Source organism: Dasypus novemcinctus, chromosome X, assembly GCF_030445035.2.
Source record: "Dasypus novemcinctus isolate mDasNov1 chromosome X, mDasNov1.1.hap2, whole genome shotgun sequence".
NCBI classification, from domain to species: Eukaryota; Metazoa; Chordata; class Mammalia; order Cingulata; family Dasypodidae; genus Dasypus; species Dasypus novemcinctus.
Window position 1 is genome coordinate 59,790,369 of NC_080704.1, and position 13,082 is coordinate 59,803,450.

At 40.2% G+C, this 13,082-nt stretch overlaps 1 pseudogene; it reads right to left on the reverse strand.

Annotated features, from left to right (window-relative positions):
• Positions 1 to 1,333: 1,333 nt before the first annotated feature.
• Positions 1,334 to 2,253, reverse strand: LOC101412136 (AN1-type zinc finger protein 1 pseudogene; annotated as a pseudogene).
• Between the last annotated feature and the right edge of the window lie 10,829 nt (positions 2,254 to 13,082).

The following is a 13,082-nucleotide window of genomic DNA, read 5'->3' on the forward strand; positions in this document are numbered from 1 at the left end:
TGGGGTTTTAGATATATTTAGGGGATTTGAATCTCTGGACTGATAATATGACACCCAGGCCCAGAGGCTCAACAGACTTCAGCTCCTACACTTTGATTTATTGGACTTACCCCACTCAGCTAACATCGAGTTGAAGAAGGTCAACCACCACACCATGGAGCCTAGAATGTCTACAACTGAAAGCAGGAGGGGTGCATCCAGTATCCATGTGGAATCTAAGCCCCTACTTGACATAGATGTGCAATGGACACAACCAATCCAATGTCCACAGAGAAAATGTGGAATGGGTGTGGGAAGGGTAGCCGTAGTGGCTGCTGGGTTTGGGGAATGGGAGGAAGAGATGAGATGTGGAGGCATTTTCGGGACGAGGAGATGTCCTGGGTGGTGCTTCATGGACAATTACGGGACACTGTAGATCTCCCCAGGACCCACTGGATGGAACGTGGGAGAGTGTGGGCTATGATGTGGACCATTGACTAGGGGTGCAGTGATACTCAGAGATGTACTTACCAGGTGCAATGGATGTGTCACGATGACGGGAGAGAGTGTTGCTGTGGGGGGAGTGGGGATGGGGGCGGAGGGGTTGAATGGGACCTCATATTTTCTGAATGTAATTTTTAAAAATAAATGAATAATTTAAAATATTTTCTAGTAGCATAAACACAACTAAAAATTAATTTTTAAGTTCAAGTTATGCTTTCAATTTGAGGGGTACATAGCTATTTAAATACTGTGAGTTTATATTTGATAGGCAAATTGTAATAAATATAAGAATGATTCATAAAAAAAAGTCACAATAACCTTAAATCAATAGCAATGCTAAGTATAGATTCACATCATAATCAGTTTAAAGCAATACAGTTTTTCTTTTTTTTTTCTTAGTTTTTTCTTTTAATAAAACCTAATGCCATGTCCATGACATATACAATAGAAATGAGACAAAGAGCAAAGAGAAATAATTTATATTTCTTCTATATAGGAAATATTTTGTTGGGTATAGAAGAAACACATCAGACAGGAGCATTAATTGGAATTTATTGGCTTACCCCATTCTTCTCATTTGTAATATATTCATACAAACAGAAAGGTAATTATCACTGGAGAGGTCTCTTTACCAGAGATGCCCCAAAGTAGTTAGGTGACACCAAGAAATTCATTTCTCCTTCTTGGGCCTCGATTCTTCAATCAAAATCTTAGAAGACTGAATGAGATTATCTCTTTTTCCATGATTCACATAACACACATCAATTTATACTTGTGACATAAGTAAGACTCTACTTTCTTGCTTCTGGCCCCATGAGGTTAGGCTTGGCCTTATGACTTGTTCAAAAAAAAAAAAAAAAAAAAAAAAGGATGCATGGGTATTTAAGAACCAGTCCATAAGTCTGCTATCTACTTCTTCCTCTGTCAGAAAGGGGCTGTTCCTTCAACATGGATCCATGCTCATAGAAGTTTTTTTATGATTTCTGGCTTGAATCCTTGAGTGACTATTTCAAGTAAGAATCAACATTTTTCAGGAATTTTTCCTCATCATTAAGATATTCCAAGATAATATTTCCACCATTATACAAAGGACAATCCTCCTTAGCAATCCATGCTTCCAAAGTATGATCCAAGGGTAAGACTTCTCCTGAAGTAATGTGACAGAACCTTAATTTCTTAGCTATTGATTTGTTATTGTCATTTTTAAGACTGGCTAAAGAAGCTGCAAAGTCTATGACCTTTCCAATGCTCCATCGGTGGCAAAAGAACATTGGTTTGCTTTTCTCTTTGCTTCCCTTAGGTAAGAAAACCTGAAAGTAAATTCTTTCTGCCTGTGGCAGTGATTTATCCCCATCAGCATGCATCTTTAATTTCAGCAATGCAACCTTTGCAGCTGTTTCAGTATTCTTTGCACCTTTCCGTCGTTTACTCACTGCCTTTCTTGCCTTGGAATCAATAATGTCTTTAACAAGTTTCTGAGTGGCAGCCATAGGAGGTTTAGGGATTTCCAGTTTTTCACATTCATGATCTGACTGATGACAGTGCCTCAGGCAGAAATTCTTCTCACAATAAGGACATATAACTGGCACAAGCTCTCTTTCAGCACAGTCCTTGAATGAGCATGGGTACAGTGTATATTTACCTATCTTTGGTCTCTCATTGATTACAGTTACCAAAATATTCCTGAACAACCATCACATACAAATAGAAGAAAATCTCATTGCCGACGTGCTCCACCTGGCAATGCCGCCCAATGTCCAACTCTGCCATAGCGCAAGCAACGCGAAGGCGGAGGCCAATACAGTTTTTCTTGGGGCAAAGTTCCACCTGGATGTAGACTATTGAAATTACAAAACAATTTATCTTCTTACAATAAACAAATAGAAAAAGGATAAACATTTCAATACAAGAAGGAGAAATTAGGAGGGAAACATGAGTCACATGTCCTCTACATTTCAGTAAACCTATAGGGCATCCTCCATTTGATTTCAAAGTCTGAAAGTTATTCTCAAGATGATGTTTTTCCTCCTTGGGTCCACATGGGGACCCACCCTTTCCACAGGCTTACCCAATGGCCATTTTCTTGGTTCCACCTCATCAAGCATCTGGGTGGAGACCAAGCTCCAGACCTCACCCTCAAAGACCATTAAGGTGATTGCCACACCTTACCCAATCTTTGGGTTAGAGACTTATCTCCCCTAGTACAGTGATGTGAAGGCAACATCCTCCCTAACCTTTTCAATATAGGCTCAACCCTCTCAGAGAAATGAGATGACATCCTATCCTTCCATAATCCATGGGAAAAAGGCCCACCCCTCTCAGGCCTATGGGGCATCAACCACAACTTCCCTAATCCTTGAGGAATGTATTCCATCATATCTGTACACAGTGGCAGCAAACCTCTCCCAAAACATCAGATGGGAACATCTACCTTGTTCAAATCCTGGGGCCAACTCAACCTCTTTGTAGACATGTGTGGGGTTCCTCCCTTGGCCCAAGGTGATGTCTTAATTCCAGATCTCAGTTTCCATGGTTTTCCTCTTAAAGGTGTTTCTCCATCAATCTCCATTTTTCATATCCTTTTTTATGCAAACTGACAATGGCTTTGTTCATAAAGCTCTCTCAAAACCTTTTTGGTTTAGCATACAAGGAGGGATCCAAGCCATCAAAGAGTAAGATGTTCCACAAGTCTTTCTAAGATAACTGCATCTTAACTCCTAGTTTACAAGTTCCAAGTTTAGGTAAGTCCTCAAATGGGGCACTATCATCTGGGAACTTGATTTCCAGAGGCTTGAGATTTCTGGAGTCAGTTTCTGTTTCCTTTTTGCCCAAAAGTTCAGTCCTCAGCAAATTTCTCTCACCCAGCATTTTGCTATAAGTTGCAAGGAGAAACCAAGCCACATTATCCAGGTTTACTTCAGAAAGTTCTTCAGCTAAATGCCCAGGTACACCATTTTCAAATTCTTCCTTCCATAAAACATCAGGAGTGAATATTAAGTTTTTTGCAACTTTAAAACACAGATCACCTTTCCTTCAGTTTTCAATAACAATTTCATCATTTACTTCTAAGGCATCATAAAAAGTCTCTTTGGCATCCATATTGTTGCCAACAGCCTCTCCAAAGTGATCTAGGCGTTTTCCAGCAAGCATTTCACAATTCCTCCAAAAAATACCCCTTACCCATTTATAAAAACATTCCAGCATTTTGGGAATTTCAGAAGCACTACCCCACTCCTAGTACCAAATTCAGTGGCCTAACTCAGAGTCTGTCCCAAAGAATGATTCATGTGCACTCAAGAAGAATGTGTATACTCTTGTTGTTGGGTGAAGTGTTCTATATATGTCTGTTAGGTCTAGTTGATTTAGAATATTATTCTGATCTTCTATTTCTTTATTGAGCTAACAGATGTTCTATCCAATAATGAAAGTAGTTTATTAAAGTCCCCTCCTATTAATATATGACCATTAATTTCTCCTTTTATATCTGTCAGTTCTTGCCTCATGTATTTTGGTGTTCTGCTGTTAGGTGAATATATATATATATATATATATAATTGTTACATCTTCTTGTTAAATTGATCCTTGTATTAGAATATAATAACTAATATTTGTCACCTGTAAAAATTTTAATTTAAAGTCAATTTTAAATGATATCAGTATAGCTACCCCAGTTCTCTTTTGGTTACTATTTGCATGGTACATTTTCTCCACCCTTTTACTTTCAACCTACTTGTATTTTTTTCATTTAATCTGGGTCTTTTGTAGACAGCATAGAGTTGGGCAATATATTTTTTATTCATCTTGCCAATCTCTACCGTTTGCCTGGAGCATTTAATCCATTTACATTTAAAGTCACTACTGATAATACAGGATTTTCTTCTGCCATTTTTCTGTTTAACCTATGTTAATCGTATACATTTTTATACTTCCATTCTTGCATTAATGTCGTTTTTTACATTTATTTGATTTTTTGTTTTGTACTATATTACTCCCTTATTTCTATGTAAATATATTTTAGTAATTATTTATTTATTTTAAGAAACTTTAGATTAAATAAATGTTACCTAAAAAAGATAAGGGATTCCCATATGCCCTACTCCCTCCCCCTCCCACACCCTCCCTCATCAACATCCTTCATTAATGTGGTACATCCATTAAAATTGTTGAGCACATATTGAACCATTGCAACTAACCATGGATTATAGTTTACATTATAGTTCACACTCTGTCCCATGCAATTTTATAAATTATGACAAAATATATAATGGCCTGTATCCATCATTACAACATCATGCAGGACAATTCCAATGTCCCAAAAATGCCCTGCGGCGGCTTGCTCGGTCGGTAGAGGTGGGGTCTGGCTGCGGACGAGGGGTCGGTCCAGCTCTGGACGAGGGGTCGGTCCCGCTTGGGACGAGGGGTCGGTCCCACTTGGGACGAGGGGTCGGTCCGGCAGCAGATGAGGGATCGGTCTCACAGGGGTTGCGCGGTTCGGCTGACGGGGTCACCCAGCGAAGCAGGCGACGAAGGGGTCGCCCGGAGAAGCAGGCGATGAACTGGGGACAAGGGAGGCCAGGCCCTTGTCGGGGGCTCTCAGGACTGGAGGGCGCACGGCAGAAGAACTACCGCGGAGACAAGGTAAACACGCAAGTCCACTTTATTGAGGGAGAGGCAACAGTTTTATAGGGGCTGGGGAAGGCTGATTGGTCAAAGCCACGCCCTGTTCTGATTGGTTGCCGGTGAAAGGTCAGTGGGCGGTACTGGATGGGGGAGGGGTGGTGGTTAGGGATTGGCTGTCGCTGTTGCTGGGGGAAGGGGCAGGGTTTAGGGATTGGTGGCTGCTGTTGCTGGGGTGGAGGGCAGACTTGAGTTTCCCGCCCATGCCTGGCTGTTGCTGCTGTCGGGGGGAGGGAAAAGGGCAGACTGGATTTTTCTGCCCACGCCTGGCTGTTGCTGCTGTCGGGGGAGGGGAAAAGGGCAGACTGGAATTTTCCGCCCTGCACCTGCACAGGGAGAAAGAAGAAGAAGGGTGCCGCCCCACAGGCATCATGTGGTGCCATCCGGGAGGAGGGGCGGCCGCGGAAGCATGGCTGCCGAGAAGGGGAGACCCAAGGGCACTCTGCGCCCATGCCGAGCTCCCTTCAGGGGTGGCGGTGAGTCCGACCAGCCACCCTATTATGGGGGCAGCGGCTTGGCCTGCTGCGGCTGCTCCCCCGCCGGGCCAGCAAACCACACTTCAGCCCGAGGGGTGACCGCAATGCCCCAATATTATGCCTATTTTTGTCCCCCCTCCCTTGATAGTCTCTGTTGGCCACTGCTTTTATAGCAATGATACAAGTTCTTCCATTGCCAGAACAACAATAAGTCTATAGTAGAATAATAGTAAGTCTACTTTAGTCCATTCTTCATTTCCCAATCCTGAGGATTTTGGGATGCTGATGGCTACTCTGTCTCTGAGAAGGGACTTAGATCCTATAGGGTAGATGGATTGAACTATCTTGCTTGCAGTTGTAGATCCTCTCTGTTCTTTTGGATGGGATTTTGTCCATTGCCATCACTTTGTTAGTTGTCTTGGGTGAGTTCAATGTCCTGGAGAGTAGGTGTTGCAACTCTGCCAAGAATCAGGGCCCAACTGGCATATAGGCAGCCCAAATATTTAAGTCCCTTGGATATATACTCATCAAGTATAGTACTAACTATAGGTTCATATAGAAGGGGCAGAAGAGCCGTGTGTAGGGAAACCAAAGTGAGTCCAACTCTGCCACAATAGGGAGATTAAATTCCAAGGTAAGGACCAATGGCAGGGTGCCAAACTCCTGAGATGTCTGCCCTGCCTACAGAATACATAAGTCTCTAGATCCCTCAGGAGCCCTGCTATTTGAGGTCCTATTTACTGTGACAGTCACTGAGATCTTGCTGAGACATCCTTAAGAGTAATCTCTGGAATGGCCTCCCAACTCACTCTGAAATCTCCTAGGCATAAAACTCACTTGTATTTACCATTTCTCCCTTATGGTCAAGGTCCCTCTCCAAGTGCATTGCCTGTTGGCACCTGGTAATAATTCCTTGGTACCAGCGAAGCTCACACACAGGCACCCTGTCCCATGCTGTGTGGAAGGTAGTGTGTTCACATGCCAAGTTTGGCTTAGAGAAAGGTCAAACTTGAGCAACAAGGAGGTCGCCTTTTCATATATTTTCCTTGATGTTACCTTTAAGTTAAAATTTAACATCATAAATATATAACAATCATATTTAATATGATATCACGTTGATTCCAATAGCTTATATATTATGTTTCTATACCCGTCTATCCCATTCTATCCCTCCCAGATTTTGTGCTTGTTACAAATTATGTCTTTGTACATTGTATGTCCCAAACAATTTATTTTTCATAACTTTTTATGACTTTGCATTTTAGGAAATATAGGAAGTAAAAAATTGAATTAAATGCCCAAAGTTGCAGTTCAGATCCAAGGGCAAGATGGTGTCTGAGTGAGTGCACCTTATAGTCTCTCCAGCAAAGAAGCGGCTGGGCAGCGTTGCAAATTCTTCAGGACCAGGTTGTTTTGGGGTTTTGCAGGGCAGAAGGTGTCTGGACATCGATTTGGTGGGACGGTGACAGAGAAGATTCGTGTAAAAGGTAGAATTGATGCTCTCTTTCATGGAGATAGGGGCTGTGTACAGGATGCTCCCCCCTTGGGTGGGTGGCAGGGCAGCGGCAATTCCTGGAGGCTCTGCAGTGCTGGGGAATTCATAAGCCCTGAGCGGGCTATTTGGGGGCTTGCAGAGCAGGAGGTGTTTGGAAACCGATTTGGTGAGACAGAGACGGAGGAGTTTTTTGCGAGATGTGGAATTTTGGGTTTCTGATATGGAGATCAACGTGTCCGGCTAGAGCCCCAACCCCTAGGGCTGGCTGCTGATCTGCGGTGGTCCTTAAATTGGTTGCAATATAGAGGCATCACCAGCAGGCTGTTTGGGGGGGCTTGCAGGGAGGGAGGTGTCTGGAAGCCGATGTGGTGAAACAGAGATGGAGATTTTTACAAGGCATGGAATTTTAGGTTTCTGACATGGAGATCAGCGCTTCTGGCTAGAGCCCTGCCCCTTAAGGGTGGCTGCCAATCTGTGGTGGTTCTTAAATTGGTTGCAATAAAGAGGCGTCACCAGCAGGCTGTTTGGGGGGCTTGCAGGGCTGGAGGTGTCTGGAAGCTGATTTGGTGAAACAGAGATGGAGTTTTCTGCGAGGTGTGGAATTTTGGGTTTCTGACACAGATTTCAGTGCTTCCGGCTAGAGCCCTGCCCCCTAGGGCTGGCTGCCAATCTGCAGCGGTCCTTAAATTGATTGCAATATAGAGGTGTCACCAGAAGGCTGTTTTGGGGGCTTGCAGGGCAGGAGGTGTCCTGAAGTCGACTTGATGAGACAGCAACAGAAGAGACTCTTGTGAGAGGGGGAATTTTGGGTTTCTGACACAGAGGTCAGAGTTTGCAGATGTGACTCCCCCCATAGGGCTGGCACCCAGCTGCGGGGATCCCTGAAGGCTGTGTTGCACTGCGGTGCTCCCAGGCTCCCTGTTAACCAGGTCTGTGTCCCCCAAACCCTTGTGGCCCACACCCAAGAGACTCACACCTCTTGAGTCTGCAATATCAGACTTCCCATCTCTGAATCCACCATGCCATGAGGCCATCTGAGGTCCCTGATTGTCCTAGCCCTCAGCATTTGCATTTTTTTCCTTTCCTTTTTCCCTTTTTTCTTTTTTCTTATTATCTTGGTTGCTAATATTGCATTATCTCCTAGTCTTTTCTCCAATTGTATTCTCCAAGGTCCTTTTTCAATTATTTAGGTGTTGTTCTTTTTTTCTCTCTTCTTTTCTTTTTCTTGCTAGTTTCCCTTGCTTTTATTTGCCCACCCCCCCTCTATTTTCCTCTCTTTTTCTTGTTTTCCTTCTTTTTCTCCTTATTTTATTTTATCTTAATTATACAATAGGTGTTGCAGGGAACACCTCACATTTGCTGGGTTCCCTCATCCTGCATTTCCTCGTTTCTGTGTGAATTGATTTTGGCCACCTACACTATTCCCTTTCCCCCACATCTTGATATCCTGCATCATCTACTGTCTCTCCTATATTCCATGTCCCTTTCTTTGGTACCAAAATTGTCTAAATTTAATTTCTAATACCTTTGTTTTGTTTTCTGTCTTTTATACACTCTTGATACTATTTTCTTTCTTTTCTCTTTTCCTCTCTCAGGAAAACACTGGCTTTTTAATTCATTCTATATTTCTCCCATATTCAGTCAACTACCTCATTATAGGTACTCTACTTACAGCTATAATTCTACACAACTTACATGAATCTAATATCCATCTTCCCAGATCTCATATTGTTGCTCTGTTAACATTTATTACCAATACTACTTTACACATTTTCCTATTTTACACAATTGCCTTTCCATGGCCCTAATATTTTCCTTCAAAGAGAACACAGCCAGCAACAAGAAAATAGAATAAGAAGAACAAAGTGAGAAAGAGAAGATATAACACTTATGCAAGAACAACAGCTAATTAATCCCCAAGGCTAGACAAAGAAGCTAAGGAAATGATTAAACCCATCAAGATAAAATGATGACCAGACAGCAACAAAAAACTACAAACCAAACCAGTAATCAGGAAAACATGGCTGAATCCAATGAACAAACTAAAAACTAGGAAGGAGAACAGAATTTCGCACATGTAATTAAAGATCTCAGAACATTTATCAGAGACAAACTTAATGAAGTAAAGGAAGAGCTTAACAATATGAAGAAAACACTTGGAGAGGAAATTGCAGACATACACAAAAAGATAACTGTTATGATGGGAATGAAAAACACAGTTCAAGAAATCAAAAATACACTCATAGAAAATAGCAGCAGATTAGAAGAGGCAGAGGAGAGAATTAGCGATATGGAAGACAGTACATCGGAAATCAAACAGATAGTAGAATTGATAGATAAAAAGATAGAAAAAATCCTGCTAGGACTTAGGGACCTGAATGACAATGCAAAATGCACAAACATATGTATTAGAGGCATCCCAGAAGGAGAAGAGAAGGGAAAGGGGTTAGAAGGGGTGTTGCAGGGAAATAATGGCTGAAAACTTCCCAAATCTACTGAGAGAGACAGATGTACATATCCACAAGCACAATGCACCTCAAATATCACAAACCCCAATAGGCCCACCCCAAGACATATACTTGTCAAATTATCCAATGCTCAAGACAAAGAGAAAATTCTAAAAGCAGCAAGAAAAAAGAAAACCATCACATAAAAGGGAGGCTCCATAAGATTAAGTGCTGATTTCTCATCTGAAACCATGGAGGCAAGAAGGCAGTGGTATGATATACTCAAAGAACTAAAAAAAAAAAAATTCCAACCAAGAATACTTTACCCAGCTAAACTAGCAATCAACAATGATGGAGGATTCTAAATATTCACAGACAAACAGAAATTGAAAGAGTATGACAAGAAGAAACCTCCCCTTCAAGAAAAACTAAAGGGCGTTCTGCAGGAAGAAAGGAAAAAACAGGACAGACAGAGTTGGAGGAGAGTGTAAGAGCAACAAAAAAGACAAAAAGAGAAGGGGGAAAAAAGCAAACAAAATATGACAAACACAAGTACAATCAAAATATGGCTAACATAAATAATTCCTTGAAAGTATTAACAGTGAAGGTCAACGGATTAAACTCATCTATCAAAACATTCAGACTGGGAGATTGGATAAGGAAATATGGTCCATCCATATGCTGTCTACAAGAGACACATCTTAGACCCGGGGATTCATGGAGGCTGAAAGTGAATGGTTGGAAAATAATCTTACAAGCAAACAGTAACCAAAAAAGGGCAGAAGTAGCTATATTAATATCAGACAAAATAGACTTTAAATGCGAAACAATTGTGAGAGATAAAGAAGGATACTACATATTAGTGAAAGGGACAATCTCTCAAGAAGAACGAACAATCATAAATATTTATGCTCCTAACAAGGGCACCTCCAAATATGTGAGGCAAACTGGAAAAACTAAGTGAAAGAATAGATGGCTCTACAATTATAGTGGAAGATTTTAATACACCACTATCAATTTTGGACAAACCATCTCAAAAGAAAATCAATAAAGAAACAAAATATTTGAACAGTATATTAGAGGAGCTGGATCTAATAGACATATACAGATCATTACACCCGAATACAGCAGGATATACATTTTTCTCAAGTACACATGGATCATTCTCCAAAATAGACCGTATGCTAGGCCACAAAGAAAGGCTTAATGAATTCAGAAATATTGTAATCGTACAAAATAATATCTCTGACCACAGTGGAGTGAAGCTGGAAATCTGCAAGGGCCAGAGGTCCAGATTTCACACCAAGATATGGAAATTAAACAGCACACTCTTAGAAAAACAATGGGTCAAAGAGGAACTCTCAAAAGAAATCAATAACTACCTTGAAACAAATGAAAATGATAACACAGCATACCAAAACTTATGGGATGCAGCAAAAGCAGTACTGAGATGGAAATTTATAGCCATAAATTCATACATCAAAAAAGAAGAAAGAGCAAAAATTGAAGAACTAACTGCACATTTGGAGGAATTAGAAAAAACAACAACAAAGTAATCCAACAGGAAGATGAAAGGAAGAAATAACAAAGATAAGAGCAGACCTAAATGAAATAGAAAATAAGAAAGCACTTGAAAAGATAAACAAGACCAAGAGCTGGTTTTTGAGAAGATCAATAAAATTGACAAACCCTTAGTGAGAATAACAAAGAAAAAAGAGAGAGAAGATGCAAATACACAAAATAAGAAATGAGAAAGGAGATATCACCACTGACCCCACAGAAATAAAGACTATCATAAGAGGATACTTTGAAAAAATATATTCCAACAAAAATGACAGGTCAGAGGAAATGGACAAATTCCTAGAAACACATAAGCAGCCTCTATTGATGAAAGAAGAAATTGATGATCTCATCAAACCATTCACAAGTAAAGAGAAAGAATCAGTCATTAAAAACCTCCCAACTAAGAAGAGCCCAGGTCAAGACGGCTTCACAGGTGAATTCTACAAAACATTCTGGAAAAAACTAAAACCAATCCTGCTGAAACTCTTCCAAAAAATTGAAACAGAAGGAACATTGCCTAACTCCTTCTATGATGCCAACATTACCCTAGTACCGAAGCCAAACAAAGACACCACAAGAAAGGAAAATTACAGACCAATTTCTCTAATGAATCTAGATGCAAAAATACTTAACAAAATACTAGCTAATCGTATTCAACAAGACATTAAATGAATTATACACCACGACCAAGTGGGATTCATTCCAGGTATGCAAGGATGGTTCAACATAAGAAAATCAATCAATGTAATACATCGTATAAACAGATTGAAGGAAAAAAATCACGTTTATATCTATAGATGCAGAAAAAGCATTTGACAAAATAAAGCACACTTTCTTGATAAAAACACTGCAAATGATCGGAATACAAGGAAATTTTTTGAACATGATAAAGAGTATATATGAAAAACCCACAGCCAACATGGTTTACAATGGAGAAATCCTAAAATCCTTCCCTCTATGATCAGGAACAAGACAAAGAAACCCACTCTCTCCCCTTCTATTTAACGTTGTCTTAGATGTACTTGCTTGAGCACTGAGGCAAGAACCAAATATACAAGGCATTCAAATTGGAAAGGAAGAAATGAAAATTTCATTATTTGCAGATGATATGATCCTATACATAGAAAACGCTGAGAGGTCTACAACAAAGCTTCTAGAACCCATAAATTAGTTTAGTAAAGTCACAGATTATAAGATCATTGTACAAAAATCAGTAGCATTTCTGTACACCAATAATGAGCAAGCTCAGGAGGAAATCAAGAAACAAATACAATTTATAATTGTTAATTAAAAAATCAAATACCTATGAATAAATTTAACTAAAGATGTAAAAAACTTATACACAGAGAACTACACAAGAATGTTCAAGGAAATTAAAGAAGACCTAAATAAATGGAAGAATATTCCCTGTTCATGGATAGGAAGACTAAATATTATTAACATGTCTATCCTACCAAAACTGATCTACACATTCAATGCAATCCCAATAAAAATCAACACAGCATTCTCTAAGGAACTAGAAAAACTAATTATGAAATTTATTTGGGAAGGAAAAAGGCCCTGAATAGCTAAAGACATATTGAAAAAGAAAAACTAAATTGGAGGAATCACACTACCTGACTTTAAAACATACTACAAAGCTACAGTAGTGAAAACAGCATGGTATTGGCATAAGGAGAGACACAAAGGCCAATGGAACCGAATGGACAGTTCTGATATAGATCCTCATATATACAGCTGTATAATATTCAATAAAGCCACCAAACCCTCTCAACTGGGAGAGAATGGCCTATTCAACAAATGGTGCCAGGAGAACTGGATATCCATATGTAGAAGAAATAAAGAGAATTACCATCTCACACCATATACAAAGATCAACTCAAGATGGATCAAAGACCTAAATATAAGAGCCAAGACCATAAAGACTTTGGAAAGCAGTGT